Genomic DNA, 10,926 nt, shown 5'->3' with positions numbered 1-10,926 from the left:
ACAAGGATGATGAGGGGACCAGAGCATCTCTCCTGTGAGGCAAGGCTGAGGGAGCTGGGCTTGTTCAGCCTGAAGAAGAGAAGGCTGAGAGGGGACCTTATGAATGCTTCTAAATATCTGAAGGGTGGGTGTCAAGCCGATGGGGCCAGACTCTTTTCAGTGGTGCCCAGTGACAGGACAAGGGGCAACAGGCACAAACTGAAGCATAGGAAGTTCCATCTGAACAGGAGGAAGCACTTCCTCACTTTGAGAGTGACGGAGCACTGGAACAGGTTGCCCAGAGAGGTTTTGGATTCTCCTTCTCCAGAAGAGGTATTTAAAGCCTCTGGAGTCTCTTTCACTGCAGATATTCAAAACCCACCTGGACATGGTCCTGTGCAGCCTGCTCTAGATTACCCTGCTTTGGCAGGGGGGTTGGAATAGATGACACACAGACATCCCCTCCAACACCTACCGTTCTGTGATTCTGTGATTTGTGCATTGAGAGCGCGGGTGCCAAAGCTCTACCAAAAACAGAAAAAATGTGCTTTTACGGAATTGTTGAATATCGAAGAACAATGAAGGTTATCAAGAGATTAATTTCACCAGAAAATCTCCCAGTTCTCAGAGTCTTACACAACTTTCCAGAGTTTCACACAACATGTAAAGGATGAATTTATAACATTCAGGCAAGATTTTTAAAAGTAAGTGATAACTTTGAATATCCATTTTTTGACATATGACCTAATTTTTTAAGCATCTGTGTTTAGGAGTACCTGAAAAGTTAAAATAAGCTTCAGGTTTTTCTTTGATAACTAGATTTATGCACCTGCTGAATTTAGACTAATTTCATTTAGAGAGAGAAAACTCAATTTCTTTTCACTTTGCTTTTTCTAACCTAACTCTTTAGCAATTTGTTGAAATTAATTTGCATTTCCCACTGAAAAATGCTCCATCCATACCTGGCTCAAACATTTCGGTCCACTGCCTACTGCTGATTTCGGTTCTGTCTACCACACATCTCTCTCTGTGAGATATTTCCCTCTCATGTGGCCTCAAATGAATTTCATAATTTACTTTATCCAAATGAAAAGTAATTCAATTTTTTCAAGATTTTCCTGTACTTGGATGAGAAAGGTAATATGACACCTTGCAGAAGCACAAAAGCAAACACTGTAAGAGGAGTGTTCAGGCAGGATTCAGAAAACAGGAGAGTAGGTTCAGACTACCTTTTCAGCTCGGTGCAATCACAGATCAGATTAAAGTCAAATGAGGAGCTACGTTACATATCCAACAGAGACACCCTAGTAAATAATCTGACTATAGGCCTAGGTTCTTTACAGTCCTGTCACCTTTGTTACGGTGTCTGTTTCATTGAAGTACAAATTAGTAACATGTTGACATAATAAAATGGTAGCATTTCTTAGTCTTTAGATATTTATATTAATACCTTTAAATGTTTTTAATAATCAAAATATACAATAGGATTTTTTTCAAAATTATTGTGTAAAATGTTGCATATCTTTAAAAATAACTACCAGAGAAAGAAATCTTAATTGTTCTGAAGGCATGCAGAAAATACAAACGTTAAAAATAGTAGAAATGAGCATTTCAGTTCGGTACTACTTATAACATTATTTTCTGCTGTTGTTTTACATGTAAATCCAAACAGAAGTTCTTATTTTTAATACAAAAAGATATTTTTTTTTTTTCTGTGAGACATTTATGTACTCGTTTTTTTAATCAAACATGAAAAATATTCCTTTACTAAGGTTATTTTGCTTCTTAGTGTAATTTTGCATCTACTCTCCAATCTTAGTTTTTGCTACAGTGTCCACAACTATAAATAAATTAAAATGTATATAAATACAATGTTCTATAAAGTATACCAGACAGTAACCTTCTTGCTTTTATTACATAGGTAGATTTTTAAAGAACTGTATTATTAAAAAATTTTAATGTGGGATTTATATGTGTCATACAAAAAGAAAAGTCTTTTTGTGCATATAACTAACTTGCCATTTCTGGAAGACTCCTCCCATTAGTAAAATAGAGGATGCTTGCACAGTCCTAGTAATGAAACAAATCCTGAGGTTTGGACAAAGGACATCACAGATTTTGGCTTATTTCTGTCCTTGCACACCCCAACAGTATCAAACTTGGGTTTTTTGTCTACGTAAGTATAAGCAAAATAACACAGTTGAAATAGTTTGTCAAGAATGAAAGGAATAATCAACTGAAATCCACAGTTTTAGTTGCAGGTTTGAAAGAAGGCAAGGAAAACACTAAAAGAGCGACGTGATCTTTTTTCACTTTATCTGAACCCTTCTCCTTGCCATTCCCAGGATGGTTGCTTCAATGCCACACAATTGTCCTCCCACTCAACAGATGTCACTCCCTTCACTGGTATCTCACAGTTTCCTCTTTATCCCAGCAGCCCATCACTGAGCAATAAGCACCGTCCCACACTGACATGCACAGGGTGAAACCCATACACCTGGAAGAGCTTCATTAGTTTAGATTTTGTGTGCAACTCTGCTCCTACTTTGGAGAGCTGGATAGCAGACCCACACACTTGCACGCAGGTACACACGTGGACCATTGCTGTGAACGAAACAGGTTGTTCTGAAATCTACGATAGCCTTCTTAAAAAAAAATCTAAACAGAGCCCTAGAACAAATTACAAGAAAACCTCAAATGAAAAAGGCATAGATATCTGGTCCAGCCCTACTAATAGTAATTGAAGTCAGACACTCCTTACACTTGCTAGATGGCATAAATAGCTTTTATAAATTATTTGTATGATGAAATCCAAAATCGCATTTTTTTCACAAAAAAGTCTTTTATTCAGATGAACTTGTGACAATAAACTTGGTCATTACTTTAGACTGCTATGGAGCTAGGCAGCCAATTCATTTTCGGTTTTGCTGTTCATTTTCTGCACATCAAAACATGTTGCTCCATATCAAATAATGGTCCTAATTCAATAGAAGAATGAGGCACTGCCAATGTGTTTCTTAAAATCTTGGTTTTTTCTCCAAGTTTGGTGTTCTTTATAGGGTTAACTAATATTTTTTACAGAAGATATACAAATATACTGTTACATGCTTTTTATGCAACCACTATATCGGTCTTTTTCTTCCTTTATAGTTTTCTCTTAGACACTTTGAGACGATAAATCAGAAAATACTTTCTCAGAATACAACAGGCACTCTGAAGTACGGTTTCCTTTCCTTACTCTTCCTCTTACAAAAAAAACCAAACTTAAAAAAGTAGCATTAATGATCATCTTTTTGACATATATGGCAAGCACTTACAGGAGGGGAAAACTGAAAGTATTGTTTATCTTTTCTGGAACAACTTTATAAGATGCAGTATCTTCTCATCCCATGACAGGTGATTGGTGCTGAGATCGGGCCAGTTATGGGTGTTATTCCTTTCATGCTGAGGAAAATCTAAGTTACCTGCAAGTTAGCTGAGTGTCTTAATCACAAAATATTATTTGGAAAGTGTAAGACGGAGAGAGAGATGCCATTACTATTCTGTCATCCTGTATGTTTTCTTTTCAAAGAAAGCAGTGTCAGCTGAAGATTTTTTTGTACAGAGCTCAATCACAAATAGTGCTCCAACAATAACAACTGGAATGAATCACTCAGGCAGAAGTGTGTCTAGTTTCTGGATATACCGCATGCTTATGTGGGATATAGAATCATAGAATCATAGAATCATAGAAAAGAATCATAGAAAATCTCCAGTTGGATAGGATCAATAAAGATCATGGAGTCCAACTCCTTGCTCCTCACAGGACTACCTGACACTAAACAATATGACAAAGAGCACTGGCCCTAAATATGATCCCTGGGGAACCCCTCCGGTGATTGACTGTCAGCCTATTGTAACCCCATTCACTATGACACTTTGAGAAACACCCATCAGCCAATTGATCACCCACTGTATTACTGGACATTTTGTCCGGAAGGATACTGTGAGACACAGTATCAAAAGTTTTGCTAAAATTCAAACCCACCACATCTACTGTCTTCCCTTGATCAAATAGATGACCTTGTCATAAAAGGAAATTAAATTGGTTAAGCAGGACTTTTTCCCCATGAACGCATGCTGGCTATGACCAGTGCCTGTGCTGTCTCTCAAGTGTTTTTCAATAACTCCCAGAATAACGGAATAATCTTTTCCATAATTTTACCAGGCACTGAACTGAGACTAACAAGCCTGTAATTACTAGGGTCTTCCTTCTTACCCTTCTTAAAAATTTGGATATTTGTCAGCTTCTAGTCGACTGGGACCTCTCCAGACTCATGAGACCAATGAAAAATAATGGAGAGAGGTCCTGTGATGCTATCAGCCAGCTCTTTCAGTACCCTGGGATGAATCCCATTGGGTACCATAGATTTGTGCACTTCCAGCTGGAGCAGCAAGTCTCAAACAATTTCAGGGTCGTCTGGGAGTTTATCATCCCTTGCAGTCACAGCCTTCTAACACAGGGCTCCGGGGGTTCCAGGGCCCATCACCAGTGTTGAAGACAGAGGCAAAACAAGCATTAAACATCTTCACTTTGTCTCTTCACTATTTGTGAGGTGATTGACCTCATCAAACAACAGACCAATTTTCTCTCTGATTTTCACTATAGAAGTAGGCACCTAATGGCTCATCTCTGTCAAGGCTGAAGCGTTTCTGAATTGAAGCAAGAGCCAAATGGTAGGCTTCTGTGTAACTTTGAGAATGGAGTCAGAGTTCTGAGATATGGAGATTGAATACGACTCATTATTTCAGATTTGGTACAGGAACATAATTTCGGGACTGGGGGGAAGGTTCAACTGTATAAATACTTATATTTTATAGGAAGTTTACAGCTCATGGGTAAGTTTAGATTATTCATAAGAAAACTTAGATACTCCACAGAATGTTTTGAACTGAGGTTGACAGAAACAGAAAAAAGAATGGATGAAGAATTGCTTCATTCTGGTCATATCTGAAAGCTGCATCTTGCACTATTTATTTCTGAAGCTGTTTTTATAGACTCTATCCACTTGCTGTAGAAAGAGGTTTTTTTCCAACAGTTCACAAAACAGTTTTACAAACTGTGCTTAAGATCTGTACAAATGACAACTTGGAAACAAAGGGAAAATAAACCATTACCCAAACTCTTGTCTTGACATAACTTGCTCAAATGCATCAATCTCTCATGCTTTCTGAATGAAATTAACTTTAGCCGCGAGAGTTCTGCAAAAATCTGTTTAGTTTTTGACACTTGGTGGGCAAGGAAACATCTTTAAGATGATATGACCACAAGGTTAGTGTGATTGGGAAGTGACTTTTTATGGATTTCTCAAGGTAGATTTCAAATCTGAAAAACTAGGCTTTCTAATTTGAGAGTTCTTATAACCTATATTGAAATTTAATTTAATATGAACAACCTTTGTTAATGAATGTAAGGAACAGTCATTCATGTAGTTTAAAGCTATGCTACTTTCTATTAGGCTTTTTTTTTTACTTTTGTCTTTCAGATTAACACGTTTGTTACATAAATTAAAAGAATTCATCAAATATCCTGGTATGTAATAAATATTTTTGATGGATAGATTTGATTATCATACATTTGTGGCATGTATGGTAACACTTACAATGAAGATAGTCTTTTGAGACCAAGTAAGAATATAACATAATCAGACATAACTTTGTTTCTTTTTACAGAATTGCATTTATTCATACCATCATCAGTTCTTTAATATTTCTGATATATTTACTGCTGTCTAAAAATTTCTCCTAGCAGTAAATTGTGCTTATCTTCAAGCACAGATATAAACGAAGTTTCTGTTATCTGTGTAGCAGGTTTACCAGGCTGTGGAGACGTTCTCTTTGTTGTGGGCACCAGAAAGAACTCCGTGGTCCTTGGGCCAGATTGTGCATCCTGTCTCACGTCAGTATGTAGGGTTCAGAAATCAGCACAGATGACTCTTGGGTCCATTATCATTTTTTTACCAAAAATTCTATTAATTCTTTCCTGAATGGAACAAGCATTTCTATTAAAATATATGGACTGTAAATCATCAGAGCTACATAAACTAAATAGAGAAGGTTTCCTTGGAGCCTTCTCTTCTCCAGGCTGAACGGCCCCAACTCCCTCAGCTTGTCCTCGTAGGATAGGTACTCCAGCCCTCTGATTATCTTCGTGGCCCTCCTCTGGACCCGCTCCAACACATCCATGTCCTACTTATGTTGGGGGCTCCAGAGCTGTATGAAATACCTCGGGTGGGGTCTCACGAGAGCGGACTAAAGGGACAGAATGACCTCCCTTGACCTGCTGGCCATGCTTCTGTTCATGCAGCCCAGGATACAGTTGGCCTTCTGGGCTGCAAGAGCATGTTGCTGGCTCATGTTGGACTTCCCATCCACCAGTACCCTCAAGTCCTTCTCCTCAGGGCTGCTCTAGAGCCACTCTCTGCCCAGCCTGTAATTGTGTTTCGGATTGCCCTGACCCACTTGCAGGACCTTGCACTTGGCCTTGTTGAACTTCATGCGGTTCATGCAGGCTCACCTCTCCAGCCTGTCAAGGTCCCACTGAATGGCATCCCTTCCCTCCAGTGTGTCAACCACACCACACAGCTTCTTATCATCTGCAAACTTTCTGGGGATGCACTCAGTCCCACTCTCCATGTCACCGACAAAGATATTAAACAGCACGGGCCCCACTACCGACCCCTGAGGCACACCACTCGTCACTGGTCTCCACCTGGATATCGAGTCATTGACTGTAACCCTTTGAGTGCATCCATCGAGCCAGTTCCTTATCCAATGAGTGGTCCATCTGTCAAAACCATGTCCTTCCAACTTAGAGACAAGGACATCATGCAGGACAGTGTTGAATGTCTTACACAAGTCCAGGTAGATGATGTTAGTTGCCCGCTCTTTGTCCACAAATGCTGTAACCCCATCAGAGAAGGATACCAAGTTAGTCAGGCATGATTTGCCCTTGGTGAAGCCATGTTGGCTGTCCCCAGTCACCTCCTTGTTATCCATGTGCCTTTGCATGGTTTCGAGGAGGATCTGCTCCATCATCTTGCCAGGCACAGAGATGAGGCTGACTGGGCTCCCTGGGTCTTCCTTTCTTCACTTTTTAAAAATGGGGGTGATGTTGCCCCTTCTCCAGTCGGTGGGGACTTCCCCAGACCTTCACGACCTCACAAATAGAATAGAGAGTGGTCTGACAACTTTGTCCGCCAGTTCCCTCAGGACCCGCGGATGCGTCTCATCAGGCCCCATGGACTTGTGCACCTTCAGGTTCCTTAGGCAGTCTCAAACCTGGTCTTCTCCTACAGTGGGTGGTTCTTCATTCTCCCAGTCCCTGCCTTTGCCTTCTGCAACCTGGGCGGTGTGGCTAGAGCACTTGCTGTTGAAGACTGAGGCAAAAAAGTCATTCAGCACCTCAGCTTTCTCCACATCCTGGGTAACCAGGTCTCCAGCTTCCTTCCAGAGAGGGCCCATGTTTTCCCTAGTCTTCCTTCTATCAGTGACATACCTATAGAATGCTTTCTTGTTCGCTTTGACATGCCTGGCCAGATTTAATTCTGTCAGGGCTTTGGCTTCCCTAACTTGCTCCCTGACTACATGGACAATTTCTCTGTATTGCTCCTAAGCTACCTGTTCTTGTTTCCATCCTCTGTAGGCCTCCTTTTTCTGCTTGAGTTTGGCCAGGAGCATCTTGTTCATCCATATAGGCCTCCTGGTGTTTCTGCCTGACTTCCTCTTGGTCAGGATGCATCACTCCTGAACTTGGAGGAGGTGATCCTTGAATATTAACCAGCTTTCTTGAGCCCCTCTTCCCTCTAGGGCTTTATCCCATGGTATTCTACCAAGCAGATCCCTGAGGAGGCCAAAGTCTGCTCTCCTGAGGTCCAGGGTAGTGGACTTGGTGTGTGCTCTTCTTGCTGCCCTCGGGATCTTAAACTCCATCATTTCGTGGTCACTGCAGCCAAGGCTGCCCTTGACTTTCACATTCCCCACCAGCCCCTCCTTGTTGGTGAGAACAAGGTCCAGCATCCCACCTCTCCTCATGGGCTTCTCTATCACTTGGAGGAGGTAATTGTCCTTAACGCATTCCAGGAACTTCCTGGATTGCTTGTGCCCTGCTGTGTTTTCCCTCCAACAGGTGTTGGGGTGGTTGAAGTCCTCCATGAGGACCAGGGCTTTTGAACGTGAGGCTTCTCCTATCTGCCTATAGAGGGCCTCATCCACTCGCTTGTCCTGGTCTGGTGATCTGTAGCAGACTCCCACTGTAATGTCCCTCATCCCTGCCCTGCCTTGAATCTTGACCCATAAGCTCTCTGTGGGCTCCTGATCCATTCCCAGGTGGATCTCCATGCACTCCTCCTCATCTTTGACATAGAGGGCAACACCTACTCCTCGTCTCCCCTGCCTGTCTTTCCTAAAGAGCCTTTATCCTCCCATCCCAATACTCCAGTCATAGGAGCTGTCCCACCACGTCTCTGTGATGCCAATGATATCATAGCCGCACAGATGTGTGCACATCTCTAGCTCCTCTTGATATTCCCCATGCTATGTGCATTTGCATAAAGGCATTTGAGCTGAGCTCCCAGTGAAGCTGCACTGTTGCTGCCGCACAGCTGCCTGTTCCGTACCCTCACAGACTCAGCAGAGTGAAGGTCCTTGCTAGAACACCATCCACTAGCAGCTGAGTTGCCACCCCCAGGCTTTTCACTAGCTAGCCTGGTTTTATCCCCTTCCTCCTTCCAATCTAGTTTAAAGCCCTGTTGATGAACCCTGCTAACTCCTGAGCTAGGATCCTCTTCCCTTTTTGCGACAGGTGTAGCCCATCTGTTGCTAGTAGGCCTGGTGCCATGTAAACTGACCCATGATCAAAGAACCTCAAATTTTGCCTATGACACCAGGCTTGGAGCCAGGTATTGATCTGTTGACTCTTCCTGTTTCTTCCCTCGTCTTCCCCTGCAATTGGAAGGATAGAGGAGAACACTACTTGTGCTCCTGATCCCTTAGCCTGTTGCTCCAGAGCCCTGAAGCCCCTTTTGATTGCCCATATACTTTTGTCCCTAACCTCATCACTGCAAACCTGAACAACTAAGAGTGGGTAATAGTCAGAGGGCCACACCAGACCAGGGAGTGTCCTAGTGATATCTCTCACCTGGGCCCCAGGGGGGCAGCAGACTTCCCTGTGGGATGGGTCCGGTCAGCATATACGGCCCTCTGTTTCCTTCAGAAGTGAATTGCCTATGACAATTACCCTTCTTTTTTGATTCGTGGAGGCAGTCGTGATGCGTGGGGCTGACTGTCTAGTTCTAGGCAACCCCATGCATGGGCCTTCGTCCACCTTGTCATTTGCCTGGCTCCACCTTGTCATTTGCCTGGCTCCACCTTGTCATTTGCCTGGCATAACAGATGGCAAGTCATAGGACTAGAGACAAAGGACATTTCCATTTACTTATCAAGAAGTGAAAAATGAACAGATCTGCATAATTTTTTGGTAAGGTAAATAACTAGAAACCAGTTTTTAGACTGGATAGAATAGAATGGGATTAAAATTGCTTCTTAAGCAAACGTATTAAGTGCCTCTTCTTCTCAAAGAAGAACCTGTAATTCATGGGCACAGATAACAGCTGTACTGGCCTCTGTGTGTCAGTGCAGTTATATTTCAAATAGAATATTCTCATATATTATATGATTTATGTAAGAATTTATAATTATTCAAAAGCACCAGAAAAGCAATTTATACATTTACTACTTATAAGACTTGTCAAAGCATTAACAACAGTAGATTTACTTTTGCAAATTTTGTTGTCATTATATATCATACCGCTTCTAATATCACATCCCTGGACTACAAGAAGCTCATTATAAAGTAACGGAAAGGATAAAATTAACCTGTAGAAATTATTGTGAAAATAACTATATTATACATATCTATTTGTGAAAAATTTTTGTGTCTAGAATTTTTTTCATGGAGAAATGATAAAGAGTTCATTTGCACAATGCTTTCATCTCTTTAGTCTGTTTACATATTCTGACAACCAAAAAAGCAAAGGATTCTCTTATTTATTGACTTGAATCTTTTCAGATTTGGTATGATTTTCCTATTATCAGTGTTTGTAACAGGTTAAGTCTTTCAGAGATCTTGCCACAACGTAAACCATGCTGGCACTGTACCTCACAACTTATTGTTATTCTGAATACTCTCTGCATACTAGTGATTCAGCAAATTTAACAAACAAGTAGAGGCTGTTTTTCCTTTCTTATAAAATGAAGTCTAGACAAACCTTTTTGACTATCACTTATGCTTAGTTCATTGAAATTGAAACTAAGACATCCTTGAAATATTTCTAACAAGTCAAGTTTAATATGCACATGATTATATGAATGATTGCCATAAATAACCAAAGTGGTGTGGTATAGATGTCCTTACAAATGCAATCTTCTCAGAGTCTGAAATTATTAATAGGCTATTGCTCTAGCATTCTATATTTGGTCTTAGTGTCTTCTATGTGGCAAACATCTGTCTTTTCAGAGTAAACATTCTCTAACAGTTTTTTCTCTGTGGACCTTATAGCACAGTTTACTACTGTTACTGAAGAACTGTAAAATGTTGAGTGCAAAATATTAAGTAATCTAATGTGCCTTTACCTGGTATAACTCGCTATAAAAGCTTACTTATAAAGGTAGTGTATGACATCTCTAATAAATAAATAATGCTGTCAGTGAAAACAAAGTTCAAAAGTTTAAATAAAAATCAAAGTAAGAATCCTTAAGCCATCCTTTTTTTGAAAAATAATCAGCCATAATAAGTAACAAATAAAAAATTTTGAATTTCCCATACCTCTCACCATCGCATTCCTGCTCAAAAGCTGTTTAGTCTTGCAAACAAGTAGATTCATCTCAATCAGATTCAGCCATCTATAC

Source organism: Opisthocomus hoazin, chromosome 1 (assembly GCF_030867145.1).
Source record: "Opisthocomus hoazin isolate bOpiHoa1 chromosome 1, bOpiHoa1.hap1, whole genome shotgun sequence".
Lineage (NCBI taxonomy): Eukaryota > Metazoa > Chordata > Aves > Opisthocomiformes > Opisthocomidae > Opisthocomus > Opisthocomus hoazin.
Note: the sequence above shows the minus strand (reverse complement) of the source record.